Source organism: Physeter macrocephalus, chromosome 16 (genome assembly GCF_002837175.3).
Source record: "Physeter macrocephalus isolate SW-GA chromosome 16, ASM283717v5, whole genome shotgun sequence".
Taxonomy (NCBI): domain Eukaryota; kingdom Metazoa; phylum Chordata; class Mammalia; order Artiodactyla; family Physeteridae; genus Physeter; species Physeter macrocephalus.
Window position 1 is genome coordinate 24823080 of NC_041229.1, and position 16637 is coordinate 24839716.

General features: G+C 39.3%; 1 pseudogene; it reads left to right on the top strand.

The window, feature by feature from the left end:
• Positions 1–16637, top strand: part of LOC129391368 (succinate--CoA ligase [GDP-forming] subunit beta, mitochondrial-like) — a 30047-nt pseudogene extending 13410 nt beyond the window's left edge.

Here is a 16637-nt window from a genome sequence, read left to right on the forward strand (position 1 = left end):
AGATCAATGGAACAGGATAGAAAGCCCAGAGATAAACCCACACACATATGGTCACCTTATCTTTGATAAAGGAGGGAAGGATATACAGTGGAGAAAAGACAGCCTCTTCAATAAGTGGTGCTGGGAAAACTGCACAGGTACATGTAAAAGTATGAAATGAGAACACTCCCTAACACCATACATAAAAATAAACTCAAAATCGGTTAAAGACTTAAATGTAAGGCCAGACACTATCAAACTCTTAGAGGAAAACATAGGCAGAACACTCTATGACATAAATCACAGCAAGATCCTTTTTGACCCATCTCCTAGAGAAATGGAAATAAAAACAAAAATAAACAAATGAGACCGAATGAAACTTAAAAGCTTTTGCACAGCAAAGGAAACCATCAAAAAGACAACCCTCAGAATGGGGGAAAATATTTGCAAATGAAGCAACTGACAAAGGATTAATATCCAAAATTTATAAGCAACTCATGCAGCTCAATAACAAAAAAACAAACAACCCAATCCAAAAATGGGCAGAAGAACTAAATAGACATTTCTCCAAAGAAGATATACAGATCGCCAACAAACACATGAAAGAATGCTCAACATCATTAATCATTAGAGAAATGCAAATCAAAACGACAATGAGATATCATCTCACACCGGTCAGATTGGCCATCATCAAAAACTCTAGAAACAATAAATGCTGGAGAGGGTGTGGAGAAAAGGGAACAGGGAAGGGCAAGCTGTGACGAAGTGCGAGTGGCATGGACATGTATACACTACCAAATGTAGGGTGGATAGCTAGTGGGAAGCAGCCACATGGCACAGGGAGATCAGCTAGGTGGTTTGTGACCACCTAGAGGGGTGGGATAGGGAGGGTGGGAAAGAGGGAGACGCTAGAGGGCAGAGATATGGGAACATGTGTATATGTATAACTGATTCATTTTGTTGTAAAGCAGAAACTAATACACCATTGTAAAACAATTATACTCCAATAAAGATATTACAAAAAAATAGATATATAAGTAGCCTAAATTATTTGGATCTCACATACAGTTTTCATTAAAATAATGGCCTGTGTTCTTATGCTATGCTCTTTATCATGGTAAATCTGCCAGTGAACAGCATTTTGTTGACTTTTGGGAGCAATCTAAATGGCCAATGTGGATACAGTGAAAAATTCAAATCAGGACCTAGTTTATTTAAGAGAATTCTGCTGGACATGTAGTCCAGAGTTTAAAAAAAAAAAACAGGAAGGGGAAAAATATCTCAGGCAAAATTACACTTAAAACAGATGGTTTGGTTATATTAAACTATTGAAAGGAGGGACTTCCCTGCTGGTCCAGTGGGTAAAACTCCACACTCCCAATGCAGGCGGCCTGGGTTCGATCCCTGGTCAGGGAACTAGATCCCACATGTGTGCAGCAACTGAGAGTTCACATGCTGCAACTAAGAAGTCCGCATGCTGCAATTAAGAAGCTCACATGCCTCAACTAAGACCCAGAGCAGCCTAAATAAATAAATAAATAAATAAATAAATAAATAAATAAATAATTGAAAGGATACAACTGAAATACAGCTATAACAAAAGTTATAACAAATGGCTATTACACAACATAATTACAAGTTTCTTATTCCAACACATATTGTGAATTCATTATTTTATTCCAAAATATTTTTATATGGTTTACCCCACATATATATTGTGCCATTTGCCCTTATCTTGTATACTCTCTTTATTTTACAATCAACATAAAACCTAAAGGCTTATTTGCGTCTGTGGAACAGACTTCTTTTATTTCAAAAGTAAATAATTCTGATTCTTCGAAAATCTATATAATTAATTCATTTTCAAGTAAGATAGCACTGAAGATCTAGTTTGTTATAGATATTAGTGCTTTAAATTTATTTTTTCTTAAGAATCTACCAGCTTTCTGCTGAAAGAGGGGAAAATATAATAAAGAAAGCATGGATATTTTTTCGTGATAGTTATTTATGTGGTGGAGAAGAATTTGATTTAGGTTTTTGTTAACATGGATGAGGTATTCATCTATCCAGAATATTCTGAGACTCTCCAGATCTCAAATATTTTCTTTTATTGTCAGATTGTATTTTAAATGATGAGTCTCAATATTTGGTTCATAAAATGTTACCATATAATGGAGACATTTTTCCTACTAATTTAATATGAAAACTGAAAAAGGTGACGATTACAATGATAAGTGTGCTCTCCCACTTGTTGTTGTGCTGTGTCTCTAATAATAAGCTTTGTACCTGTTTGTACTGTTTTGCCTCCTTGAGAAATGCATTTTTCATTGAGGGCAAGAGCCAGCATTCCTGGTTTTCATCCAGGCTATCCAGGTTCAATTCCTGGGCAGGGAATTAAGATCTTACTTCACCCCACCACTCACTGCTCTCTCTCCGAGATCAGTTCCTGATCTTAGAGGAAATGTTTTCAGCTTTTCACTGTTGCGTATGATGTTAGCTGTAGGTTTGTCATATATGGCCTTTATTATGTTGAAGTATGTTCCCTCTATGCAACTTTCTGGAGACTTTTTATCATAAATGAGTGTTGAAGTTTTTCAAACGCTTTTTTCTTCATCTGTTGAGATGATCATATGGTTTTATTTTTCAATTTGTTGATGTGGTGTATCACACTGATTGATTTGCAGATATTGAAAAATCCTTGTATCCCTGAGATAAATCCCACTTGATCATGGTGTATGATCCTTTTAATGTATTCTTGGATTTGGTTTGCTAGTATTTTGTTGAGGATTTTTGCATCTGTGTTCATCAATGATATTGGCCTGTAATTTTCATTTTTTGTGTGGTACCTTTTTCTGGTTTTGGTATCAGGGTGATGGTGGCCTCATAGAATGAGTTTGGGAGAGTTCCTCCCTCTGAGATTTTTTGAAATAGTTTCAGAAGGATAGGTGTTAACTCTTCTCTAAATGTTTGATAGAATTTGCCTGTGAAGCCATCTGGTCCTGGACTCTTGTTTGTTGGAATGTTTTAAATCACATTTTCAATTTGAGCACTTGTGATTTGTCTGTTTATATTTTGTATTTCTTCCTGGTTCAGTCTTTGTAGCTTGTACCTTTTTAAGCATTTGTCCATTTCTTCTAGGTTGTCCATTTTATTAGCATATAGTTGCCTGTAGTAGTCTCTTATGATCCTTTGTATTTCTGTGGTGTCTGTTGTAACTTCTCCTTTTTCATTTCTAATTTTACTGATTTGAGCCCTCTCCCTCTTTTTCTTGATCAGTCTGGCTAAAGGTTTGTCAATTTTGTTTATCTCTTCAAAAAACCAGCTTTTAGTTTCCTTGATCTTTTCTATTGTTTTCTTTGTCTCTATTTCATTTATTTCTGCTCTAATCTTTATGATTTCTTTCCTTTCACTAATTTTGGGTTTTGTTTGTTCCTCTCTCTCTAGTTGCTTTAGGTGTGAGCTTGGGTTGTTTATTTGAGATTTTTCTTGTTTCCTGAGGTAAGATTGTATTGTTATAAACTTCCCTCGTAGAACTGCTTTTGCTGCACCCCATAGTTCTTTTTTAAAATTAATTTTTATTGGAGTATAGTTGCTTTACAATGTTGTGTTAGTTTCTGCTGTGCAGCAAAGTGAATCATTTACATGTATACATATATCCACTCTTTTTTAGATTTCCTTCCCATTTAGGTTACCACAGAGCATTGAGTAGAGTTTCCTGTGCTATACAGTAGTTTCTCATTAGTTATCTATTTTATACTTAGTAGTGTATACATGTCAATCCCAATCTCCCAATTCATCCCACCCCCTCTTCCCCCCCCTGAATCCCATAGGTTTTGGATCATCGTATTTTCATTTTCATTTGCCTCTAGGTATTTTTTGATTTCCTCTTTGATTTCTTCAGTGAGCTATTGGTTGTTTAGTAGCATATTGTTTAGCTTCCACATGTTTTTGTTTTTTACAGTTTTTTTCTTGTAGTTGATTTCAAATATCATAGTGTTGTGGTTGGAAAAAAGATGCATGATATGATTTCAATTTTCTTAAATTTACCAAGGCTTGCTTTGTGGTGCAGCATGTGATCAATCCTGGAGAATGTTCTATGTGCACTTGAGAAGAATCTGTATTCTGCTGCTTTTGGATGGAATGCTTTATAAATATCAATTAAGTCCATCTGGTTTAATGTGTCATATAAGGCCTGTGTTTCCTTGACTTTCTGTATGGATAATCTGTCCATTGATGGAAGTGGGATGTTAAAATCCCCCATTATTATTGTGTTACTATTGATTTCTCCTTTTATGGTTGTTAGTATTTGTCATATATTGAGGTGCTCCTATGGTGGGTGCATATATATTTACAATTGTTATATATTCTTCTTGGAATGATCACCTGATCATTATGCAGTGTCCTTCTTTGTCTCTTGTAACAGTCTTTATTTTAAAGTTTATTTCAGCTGACATGAGTATTGCTACTCCAGCTTTCTTTTGATTTCCATTTGCATGGAATATATTTTTCCATCCCCTCACTTTCACTTTGTACGTGTCCCATGATCTGAAGTGGGTCTCTTGTAGACAGCACATATATGGGTCTTGTTTTTCTATTCATTCAGCCAGTCTATGCCTTTGGTTGGAGAATTTAATCCATTTACATTTAAGGTAACTATCAATATGTGTGTTCATATTGCCATTTTGTTAATTGTTTGGGATTTGTTTTTGTAGGTGTTTTTTACTTCCTATTTTCTTTTGTTCTCTTCTCTTGTTATTTGATGAGAAACTTTAGTGTCCTTTGTGTGCGCGCGTGTGTGTGTATGTATCTATTGTAGAATTTTGGTTTTCAGTTACCATGAATTTTTGATATAGTAGTCTATATATAAACAAGATTGTTTTAAGTTGCCAATCTTTTAATTTCAAATGCATTTCCAATATCCTGCATTTGTGCTCTCTTCTTTTCACAGTTGCTGGTTTTGATATCATATATGTGTGCAGATGATTTCCTACCTTTACTCTATTTTTGCCTTTACCAGTGAGCTTTTCCATTCATAATTTTCTTTTTTCTAGTTGTGTCCTTTTCTTTTCTGCCTAGAGAAGTTCCTTGAGCATTTGTTGCAAAACTGGTCTGTTGGTGCTGATTTCTCTTAGCTTTTTCTTGTCTGTGAAGCTTTTGATTTCTCCATCAAACCTGAATGAGAGCCTTGCTGGGTAGAGTATTCTTGGTTGTAGGTTCTTCCCTTTCATCATTTAAAATATATTGTGCCACTCCCTTCTGGCCTGCAGAGTTTCTAATGAGAAATCAGTTGATAGTCTTATGGCAGTTCCCTTGTATGTTATTTGTTGCTTTTCCCTTGTTGCTTTTAATTTTTTTCTTCGTCCTTAATTTTTGTCAGTTTGATTACTATGTGTCTCAGCATGTTCCTCCTTGGGTTTATCTTGCCTGGAACTTGGATGACTGTTTCCTTTCCCATGTTAGGGAAATTTTTAGTTCTTAGCTCTTCAAATATTTTCTAAGGCCCTTTCTCTTTCTCTTCTCCTTCTGGGACCCCTATAATGCAAATGTTGGTGCATTTAATGTTGTCTCAAAGGTATCTTACACTGTCCTCATTTCTTTTCATTCTTTTTTCTTTATTCTGTTCTGCAGCACTGATTTCCACCATTCTGTCTTTCAGGTCACTTATCCATTCTTCTGCCTCAGTTATTCTGCTATTAATTCCTTCTAGTGTATTCATTTTACTTATTGTATTGTTCATCTCTGTTTGTTCTTTAGTTCTTCTAGGTTTTTTTTAAACATTTTTTTTGGTATCTTCTTGATCTGTACCTCCATTATTTTCCCAAGATCTTGGATCATCTTTATTATCATTACTCTGAATTCTTTTTCAGGTAGATTGCTTATCTCCACTTCACTTAGCTGTTCTTCTGGGGTTTTATCTTGTTCCTTCATCTGGGATATATTCCTCTGCTGTCTCATTTGTCTAACTTTCTGTGATTGGGTTTTGCATTCTGCAGGCTGCAAAGTCTTCTAGCTTCTGCTCTCTGCCCCCTGGTGGATGAGGTTGTCTAAGAGGCTTATGGAGGCTTCCTCAAGTGAGAGCCTTGTACCTGCTCACTGGTGGGTAGATGTGGGTCTTGTCCTTTTGGTGGGCAGGGCCATGTCTAGGGGTATGTTTATTCAGGCAGCTGTTTATCCAGGAAAACTTCAAGCAGCCTGTCTGCTGATGGGTGGGGCTGTTTTCTGGCCCTGTTGGCTGTTTGGTCTGAGGTGTCCCAGCACTGAAGCCTATAGGCTGTTGGATGGGGCCACGTTTTACCCACAAAGGCTCCTTTTATTTGTTTTTTTGTTTTTTGTTCTCATTAAAATGACAGAAAACCTCACCAGAAGAGTTACTGGTAGCTCAATCCGAATGGAACATAATTCATAATTTCATCATTATAAACTTGAACTATAGACATTTTCTTCTGTTTGGAGAATTTGCTAAGAAATCTCTAGTATACCTAGTTATATGAAGAGGCCATCAAAATTGTGGTTGATTTTTTTCATTCTAGTAGTGGAAATTGGTTTTGTTGAATGGAAAGAAATGGGCCAGGAATACTTGGAACAGTAGTTTTGCATTGGAGTCACTTAAGTAAACAATTCCAAATAAACATACCAGAACACCTAGGCCTAGTGAATCAGAATCTTTTGGTGATGGGGCCCAGGTATGCATGGTTTTTTAAAACTCCCAGGTGATTCTAGGGAGCTGATTAAGAACAGCTGATTAAGAACCACAAACATAGGCGATAAGCCAAGTTTTGTAAAAACATCAATTGCAGCTCATTTGTTTATTATATTCTTGCAATAAAATAATAAAATTTGTTTGTTGCCCAAGGCTAAACATCCTAAACAAGCCTATGGTGGATATACTATGATGCAGTTATCTCCTTTCTTTGCCTGAGTGAAACTAGTGTTTTACTAGCAAAACAGCAAGAGCATTTAATAACCACTCCACAGAGAGAAGCAATGTTTGCCATTGTTTACCATTAATATTTATTAGGCTGTGGTAGGCATGGTAAGGCCACAGAGACTGGGCCAATTCATTCACAAAGGAACATGATGTAGCAGGCAGAGATGGGGGCAAAGCTTTAAAGGAAAACAATTTTTAGAATAATGGCCGACATTTATTAGGCCTTACTTTGTGCCAGGACTTATTCAGAACACTTTACTTGCATTATCTCATTTCATCATCATAACAACCATAAAGGTGAGGTCTATTTTTATCCCCACATTAAAGATGAGGAACCTGAAGCAGAGAGAGGTCAAGGTTACAAAGTTAGTAAGATTCCAGGCAGTGTGACTGTAGAGCCTACATTTGAACTACTATGTGATATTGTCTTTCAAAGTCATACTAGTTGACTGCTATTGGTGAGAAGGAATAAAGAGTGCAAGTTTTGTTTTTTTTTAAACTAAATTGTTTAGTTTAAACTAAACAGCAGCACCATACATAGTGACAATTTGGGGTGTATTTTAGAGAAGGGGGAAGAAAGAGTGGATATCACCATATACCAAGATGTTGGGTCTACTTGCCCACACGTAGTAAAGCCAGTCTACTGAGGCTGAATTGTGGTGAAAGAGAGTGCAGCATTTATTGTAATGCACCAGACAAGGAGTCCAGGGCAGCTAATGCTAAAAAAATCTGAACTCCTTGAGGAGTTTAAGGAAAGTATTTTTAAAGGCAAGGTGAGGGAGGGGAGTCACAGGGTATGCAATCAGCTCATGCACAATTCTCTGATTGGCTGACGGTGAGGTAACAGGGCCATGTCACAGGAGTTAACATTATCAATCTTCAGGTTTCAGTAGGTCTGGGAGCTATGTTACATGCTCCTGGTCATCAAATAGTTAACTTGGGGGCTATGTTATGTGCTCCTGGTCATCAAATAGTTAACTTCTTCCATTTGGTGGGGGTTTTAGTATCTATAAAACAATTTAGGAAATGTGCATCAGGTACTGTTATCTATGTATTTCAAAAAGGAACTAAAGATTCTGTGACTGTCATGTGGCTAATTTACTGTTTAAATTGTTACCAGTTCTCCTGGCCCAGCTGCTACTTTTGTCATTACATGTTCACATCCTTTGTTAAAACAGGTATATAGCTAAATATGAGCAGAGAAAGGGGGCATGGGCCAAATGGCAGGAAACCATACATCTTTTTTATTTTTTTAAACATCTTTATTGGAGTATAATTGCTTTACAATGGTGTGTTAGTTTCTGCTTTATAACAAAGTGAATCAGCTATACATATACATATATCCCCATATCTCTTCCCTCTTGTGTCTCCTCCCTCCCACCCTCCCTATCCCACTTCTCTAGGCGGTCATAAAGCACAGAGCTGATCTCCCTGTACTATGTGACTGTTTCCCACTAGCTCTTGGTTTTACATTTGGTAGTGTATATATGTCCATGTCACTCTCTCACTTTGTCCCAGCTTACCCTTCCCCCACCCCGTGTCCTCAAGTCCATTCTCTAGTAGGTCTGCGTCTTTATTCCCGTCCTGCACCTAGGTTCTTCATGACCTTTTTTTTTTTTTTAGATTCCATATATATGTATCAGCATACGGTATTTGTTTTTCTCTTTCTGAATTACTTCACTCTGTATGACAGACTCTAGGTCCATCCACCTCACTACAAATAACTCAATTTCGAGGAAACCATACATCTTGTAAACAACAGGGGTCCTTGGGCAAACAAAGAAAAGCAGGAACCTTCAACTGACAGGAAGCCATATATTTTGAGGTGACAGGAGTCCTGGAGGCAGACAAAGACAGGTGGGAAAAAGCAGGAATTTCCAGCATCCTAATATAAACTTTTGTTCTTTATAGCTTCATTACAATAAAATTAGCCTTGTAGATAAGAAGTACCCTTCATGCACTGATGCCATACCACTTCTGATCAAGGCTAAATAAGGACAAAAATCCCTCCTCCCCTTTGGAGGATGGAGATGGGATGAAAATCAGGAAATATGATCCAAAACCCATCCCTCCCCAATGGATATTCTGCCCTTTCATTTTTACACCCCCATATCACCAGCTTGCCAAAGAAACTCAGGGCAGCTACTCACCTGAGTCTGTCCAGTCTCCCCTTGAGAGCATATTATTGGTTAATAAATCCTCACTTTGCTTTCTCGACCTCTGTGTTTCACCTCTGAATTCTTCCCGTGATGAGATAAGAACAAGGCAGAGCACATGGAGGGAGGGGTCTGTCCCAGGAAGACCACATAGGGTCCTGCTTGGTTACAGAGAGACCATGCACACCTCCTTCCTCTTCCACTCCTCTTGCTCTCCTTATTTCCTTTTGTATATTCCATTTCTTCCTCCTGTATCATTTTTCCTTCTCCATTGCTGAGGCTGTGAGTCTACAGACATCACCCACAGAAATTTCTAAGTGGTCTTGAGAAGCCTCAGGTATAAATAGGCAGAGGGTCGAAAAAGCCAAGCATTATGCCAGGTAAAGGAGTAATAGTGAGAAGTAAGAAGTAAGAATGCCATGGAGGGAAAAAGCCAAAAGAATCAGAGATGTATCTAAATTGAGTAGAGGGAAAGGTGTCTCAGGTGACTCTCCTAGCAGTTAGGACACTAATTAGGCTGGAGGAAGGGGAGGTGGTTACAAATTTGAAATGAATGAACTGAAGGGTGGGAAAGAGGTATGCAGTTTGACGCAAATGACACAGATGTCTTTATTTCACCTCTGCAAAAATGGAAGGTGTTCACCAGAGACCAGTGAGGATAAAGCAAAGCACAGTTCTTACACTAGGATGGACTATTATCTAATAAGACTCTTTTCCCATGTAAATGTTGATGAAATTACAGAATCACGTTGGAGTGAAAAGGACCTTTGAAATAACTGACTCAGGTAATTAAAAAAAAAAAATTAGCCACAAAACCCTTGAAACCAAGCAGGAACATGTAGAGTCCACCCAGATAAAAAAAGCCTTTCCATGTCCTCTGTTTCTTGTTTGTAGGAAAAAGTTTTCAGCCTACTAGAGCTTCCCTGAGGTCCAAAGGGCAAATTCGAACAGTTACTAATTAGGGGAGTGAGGGAATGCAGAAACAAAGGAAAGGCAGTCAAGAAAAAAATAGTGCAGCCATGAGTCAGTGTCCTGGTTCCTCCTCAAGGGATACATATAACAACCTGATACATTTCTCTTAGTTCTTCTATAGGAAATAAGGCCCACACCCAGGTGGAGGATGACAACTTCAGGCTGAGCATAAGCACATAGGCCCCAGATTGGCTGGAACCAGAGACTGATGATTGTCTGTCACCTGTCACCTCACCACCCACCAATCAGAGGAAGGTAACACACCCTGCAGATTTCCCCCCAAATTTTGCCTCTAAAAACTCTTTCCCCCAAATCATGGAGAGTTCGGGTCTTTAGACCATGAGCCACCCCATTCTCCTTGATTTGTTGGCCTTGCAATAAACCTTTCTATGCTCCAGATTCTGATGTTTTGGTTTGTTTGGCCTCACTGTGTGTCAGGCACATGAACTTGGGTTCGACAGCAGCCCTATAAATGACCTTCTGCTGTGAACTCCAAAATGTAAAACCGACAAAAGCAGATCTGCTTTCAATAAAGTGGGCATGGGCCGGTGTCCGTTTCCTCTTGCCACTCCCATTGTGTATGGTGACTACCTGAGGCATCTTTAAGAAACCCTAAGGCTCAAAGGAACGTAATTAAAAAGTTAATAGTGTTACCCAAAAACTGGGTTGGCCTATTGGTAGGTGTCGAACCAAAAGACACAACCAAGCCAAAGATCAGGAGAAGGAAAGATTTATTATTACTTGCAGCAAGTGAGGAGAATACTGGGGATCTTTCCCAAAGCAGTGTCTCCCCGAACAGCAAAATTGGGGAAGTTTTAAGCTAACAGTATATGCATATTCAGGAAGGGGCTTGGGCAGTAGGCAGAGTCCAAGCTTTAGTTGATTAAAGTCAGAGAAGGTCAACATCATCCTCCCTCAGGTTCCAGTTGATCTGGTGGTTGAACTCTTCAGGCTAATCTTTACCAATGAAGCAAAACTGGGAGTTTTTACAAGTGATATATTGTCTTTTCTATCGTTACTTCTCTTGCCTGATACCAGGCAATGTTTCTGCATTCTTTTGTTCCCTTAAGATCATTAATTACTGAGACCTGTTCAAGGGCAAGCACTGTGGCCAGGCTTAGATAACAAAATGGCTTAAGTCAAAAATGGCTTCTCTCCTGTCAAGAAAGTCATGCCTGATTCTCTTTCTTTGGGGACTCTCTGCCCTATCTGCTTTTAATAGTTTGGTCCAACTGTAAAATGGATTTTACAAATAAAGAACTGAAGTACAGAAGAGTGACAAGAGTTACCAGGGTTAAATACTTGTTCTCCCATGCAGGGTGTTCTCTGTTGTACCATGCTGCCTTTAAACCAGCATATAGAATGAATCAGCAAATATATATTAGCATGACTTATGTGCAGTACTTGATCCTGGGTGCTAGAGTGTAAGATACAAAAGTATAAGCTGTGGAGCTTCAAAGAGTTTATAGCTTAATTAAGAAAAGTTGAATTAACAATGTAAAATTTGAATAGTTTAAAGAAACCAGGAAGTGGACCTACCTGACTACTGTAGGGTCACTGAGGGCTTGGTTAGTTCTCACAGTGAGAGCCTTTTGAGCACACCTGGAGTCCCTTAACTTCTCACCTGTAGGCCCAAACCTGCCCTAGCTGCTTCTCCCAGCAGGGATTTGAAAGCCTCCATAGGGCTCCTACCTGCTGCTCTGTTTCAAGTTTAGTCTGTGAGCTCTTCCAAAGTGCTTCCTGTTCATTGCTTCTGAGCCCATGTCCTGGGAACAAACTTGCTTTCCGTGAGAAGTGAGACCCTGCTTTGCTTTTGGCAGTTCTACTAAGGTGAGCACTTTACCTGTAAACTATGATGACTAAAGCCCTTTACCTCCTGGTGGACTTCCTGGTAAAGATGCTTGCTGGGAATTTCAAGAATTACCTGCTGTTGGATCTCTCTTTTTTGTCACTGTACTGTGATGACTTTGCTACCTTTATGTTCCTTGCATGTCACTTACAAGTCTGTCCTGCTTTCTGAATATACTGTTTTCGGGCAACAGTGGTGGATTGATGTCTAGTTTGTATGTGTAGTTCTGCACATTCCCCTTGGGTTTAAGCAGACCTTGCCGGTAGTGGCTGAAGAAGTCCTAACTCTTCTTGCTGGTGGCTTCTCATGTTATTAGCTGTTGCTAGACTAACTGAATGTGTTTTGTCCTTACCTGAGTACATATGTATCTTTTAGACCTTTATGTCCACTAAGGAGTTGGAAAGTTGTTTTTGACAACCTAACTTGCAAAGAAGAACATGAGTGGACTATCAGCCTCACCTGTGCCTTCCAGGTCCTGACTTCACCCTGGCAACAATTTGCTCTATGGCATCTAGACCAGCAGTTATTGGAGGAGAATTCTGCTCTGAGGTCTTACATCTCCTTCCTCACTGAGGAGGACCAACTTTTGAAGGCCCAGAATATGGGACATCTCATCACAGTGAAACCCACCTCACGGACAGTTTGACATGTGAGGAGGAGTTACAGAAATCCTGTCTAGCAATTTGGTGTTGACTTACCTTTTCTAGTTTTCTAGGACCTAGAATCTAGTCATGAACTCTTTTACTCATCACATGAATATCAGGCTGAAGATCATTTTCCTCAAGGGATAAGCAACTTGCTATGTAACAGCCCCCATGATGGCATTTATGGATGGGCCCTGACAAAACTGTGGGGAGGAAAACAGCGGTAGTGTGAGAGAGAAGCAATTAAACAATTTTTAAATCCTACGTTAGAAGACTTTCTCCAATAGGAATTGAAGTGTATCACAGCAGAGAGGCCCTCAAGCCCCAAATATTTACAGCAGACCTGTGTCAATTGTGGCAGTCAGAATTTTCCAGCCATATGTTCAGTGTATACCAAAGGTGGAGATGGCTTAGCTCCGTATTAAAGGCCTTAAGTTCCCTCCTGTCTGGGCTGCTTCATGTTGTCCTCTTTCAGCATCTGTACATAACTTGAAACTCTGGCTTCCCAGCCTGTGCTTGGTTATAGAAACTGCCTGGTTTGGAGTGATGGGGGGTTGCATTTTTCACACCCTCTTCTAATAGGACTGGATCTTTGTCAACCTTGGCTACGTCTTTAGTGATAGACTGTTGGCTGAAGCCTCAATCTCCAGTTCCATATAGGACCTCACCTACAGGTACTTCCTTCTAGCACTCATGATATTCTCTAAGTACATTTTATTTGGCTCGGCATAGCCATACTCTAACTTGACACACCTGAGCATTGAGCCTTCCTTTAAATGCTATCTCTTCCATGGTCCATGTCTTTCTAGTGTGGGGACCAGCATTCCATAGCTAATGGATGACATTCCCAGTGACCCCTCAGTTTTTTAGGAGCAAGGGGGTGTTCTTACCATGTTTTTCATGGCCTGAGGGCTTGGATCATGGTGATCAAAGTCTGAAACTCAAGACTTCAGGAATTTCTACATATCAGATTTCATTGTGAGGCTCTCTTGCCCCCTTTTATAAGAAATAAACCCAGGGTACTCTGGCTATTGAGTATTCTGTTTTTGCCTGCCTGGCATCCTTTACCTTGGACCATCTCTGGCAAGCACTTGTTCCAAACCTGACTAGCCAGGAGAGTATGAGCTTGGATCCTGATGTGAAAGAAGAGAGACTTGAGAGGACTGTTTTTGACCTAGTAGATGCTGGCTTGAGGCTGTGCTGTGTATCTGATGCTGAGTACTAGGTCCTATAATTTAAAAGAAGAATAGGTGAATAATTCTTGCTTAATCTGGTCTCTGGACCATACAGACAACCCAATATATGTGATCTTAACTCTGCTTTAACAGAAAAGTAAGGCTAAGGGAAGTAGCACCCTGAACCACATTTTTCCCTTAGGAAATGCAAATGATCACTCAAATCTAAAGGTTTTTGTTTAGAACACCAAGCAAAGGTTCTCAGCTCTTCTTCAGTTAGTAGTTTGACCCATTTCTCCACTTTCAATGTCCCCAGATACTTATAGCTTCAACGTTCATCTCTGCTATAGACTTGTCTAGAACTAAAGACAGTTCTAGATCATCTTGAGACCAAGCCATTCTTTATAAAATGGCACAACCAAGAATGCATGGCATTGTACTAGAAGTGAACTCTTTACTGTAATATCTCTCTTTTTGGTGGTTAGGTCTGACAACCCCTCACTACCCATTTCTTTAAGATACTTGGAAAATCATTCATTGGCCTTCTGTTGTCTGACTAATTTTGACCCCCTGGTTTCTATCCTCCATCACTGTATTTATTCAATACTTCAACAGCTAATGAAAAGGAAGGAGGCACTTGTGATCTACACCATTCAATTTTAGCTGCTCTTATAGACATTTACAGTACAGCCCAAGAAACTGAACTACCCTTAAAGAAACAATCATTGTCCATTGCCAAAATACCTCCTAGCCTTGACCCCAGTCCTCCCGGGGAGTCTGCCCATATGCTCCCCATCACTACTTTAATAATTGGCAAAACCACGGGCCCAGTTTAGATTTTTGGCACTGACCACTCTGTCATCATCTTTGGTTCCCAATCAGACTTGCTTTTTGCTCTGTTCTGTGACTTGGTTTAAATTCTTGTTCATCTTTCTGTTTCTTATTACAGTCCTTTGGTGTCTGTTACTTCTAGTTGATTTTTCTTGGTATAAACTGGGCTGGATTTTGAGAGACCTTTTGTTACCATGGTTTGGTAACAACTGCTCACTACTCCTAATTTGATTTTAGTACTTAGATTCCTATTTGTTTTCTGAATGGGAGAAGCCTGGGATCACTTCAGTGATGAGGCACCTCCTAAAGGCCTCCATACCAGCCAGAAGACTTTGGTGATTTAGGAGCTCTTGAGGCAGGATGCTAATTTCCAAGTACTATTGATATTTGCCCAGGACTTCGCCTTTTTTGTTTCTATAAGTTCCTGCTTGCACTGTTGCCATCTCCTGATCAAAAGTGCCTGCTATATTAAAGAAATATGAGCTTACTATATTTCTTTAGGTCCTAGATCCCCATTTCTTTAACAATTTGTCCCCAACTCCTTTTGTTTCCTGAACTCTCAGCCAAGGCTTGTCTAACCACCTCACCCACCCCAATCTCCTTGAGTTAGATTAGAACCAATTAACATGAAGCCACAATAAGATTTATATTCATTGGACTGGGAGAGCATTAAAACTATGGACGAGGGGCTTCCCTGGTGGCGCAGTGGTTGCGCGTCTGCCTGCCGATGCAGGGGAATCGGGTTCGCGCCCCGGTCTGGGAGGATCCCACATGCCGCGGAGCGGCTGGGCCCGTGAGCCATGGCCGCTGAGCCTGCGCGTCTGGAGCCTGTGCCCCGCAACGGGAGAGGCCACAACAGAGGGAGGCCCGCATACCACAAAAAAAAAAAAAAAACTATGGACGAATTTGTAATAGAGGGGATGACATAAGAAATCTGTCAGAGACTCATAAACCCCAAGCAATTATTTTCACAGGCATGGAAAGCATTTTAACTTGAGATCATGGTCTACCTATGTCATTGCCTCAGTAATTCAACTTCATTAAGTTTCCTGTTTCAAATGATTTTTCAAAGCTATTTCTATTAATGGCATGGTTAAATTTTATGAAGAGTTCCATAATCAATGCTAATTATTACTTTCTCATTTTGAGAATGTCAACAGGCTTCCTAGAGATGTTGAAAAGTAAATTCTAGGTCTAGTTAACATCCTATTAACCTACATGGGTTGAGAAAATGTTGATATCCAACCATTTCTGACACAAATTGAAACAGAAGAAAACAAGAAAATTAATGCTTCTTGCCTTTTTGAAAATTAATATTATAATATCTCAACTTTCAATTAAGATTCTGGACACATATATTTATTGAAGGTTAAAGTTATACTGTGTAAATTATTTTTACATGTGCTTGCTTAAAAGATGCAACCATTTAAATAAAACCTTTTTCATGTTTATCATGTCTATATTTGTCTCATAACTCTTGGATAGACTTCAAAATAACAAGGACATTTGCTCTGCAATGGTGTCCCTGAGTATAATGGTTGAAATTGGAAAAGAGGAGGGCCTTTGGGTTGGAATCCTGCTTCTATTATTAATTATGTAACCAAGGGAAAGTTGCTTAACCTTACTGAGCCTCAGATTCCACATTTGTAAAATTGAGGACATAAAACTTATTCCTAGGGTTGTTCTTGCTAAGATTAAATAATAAAGTATGTTAAGTATAGTAAGTACTTAATACCTCACTAAAATGTAGCTGTAGATAGATATGTTTTATAAAACTGTGCCCTTTTATTCATGTAAGAACACAGACATGAATGTAAATCACTCTTAACTATTTCCGAGAGAGCTGGGAAGATGGCGGAAGAGTAAGACGCGGAGTAAGAGTAAGACCTTCCTCCCCACAGATACATCAGAAATACATCTACACGTGGAACTGCTCCTATAGAACACCCACTGAACGCTGGCAGAAGACCTCAGACCTCCCAAAATGCAAGAAACTCCCCACGTACCTGGGTAGGGCAAAAGAAAAAAACAGACAAAAGAATAGGGACGGGACCTGCACCAGGGGGAGGGAGCTGTGAAGGAGGAAAGGTTTCCACACACTAG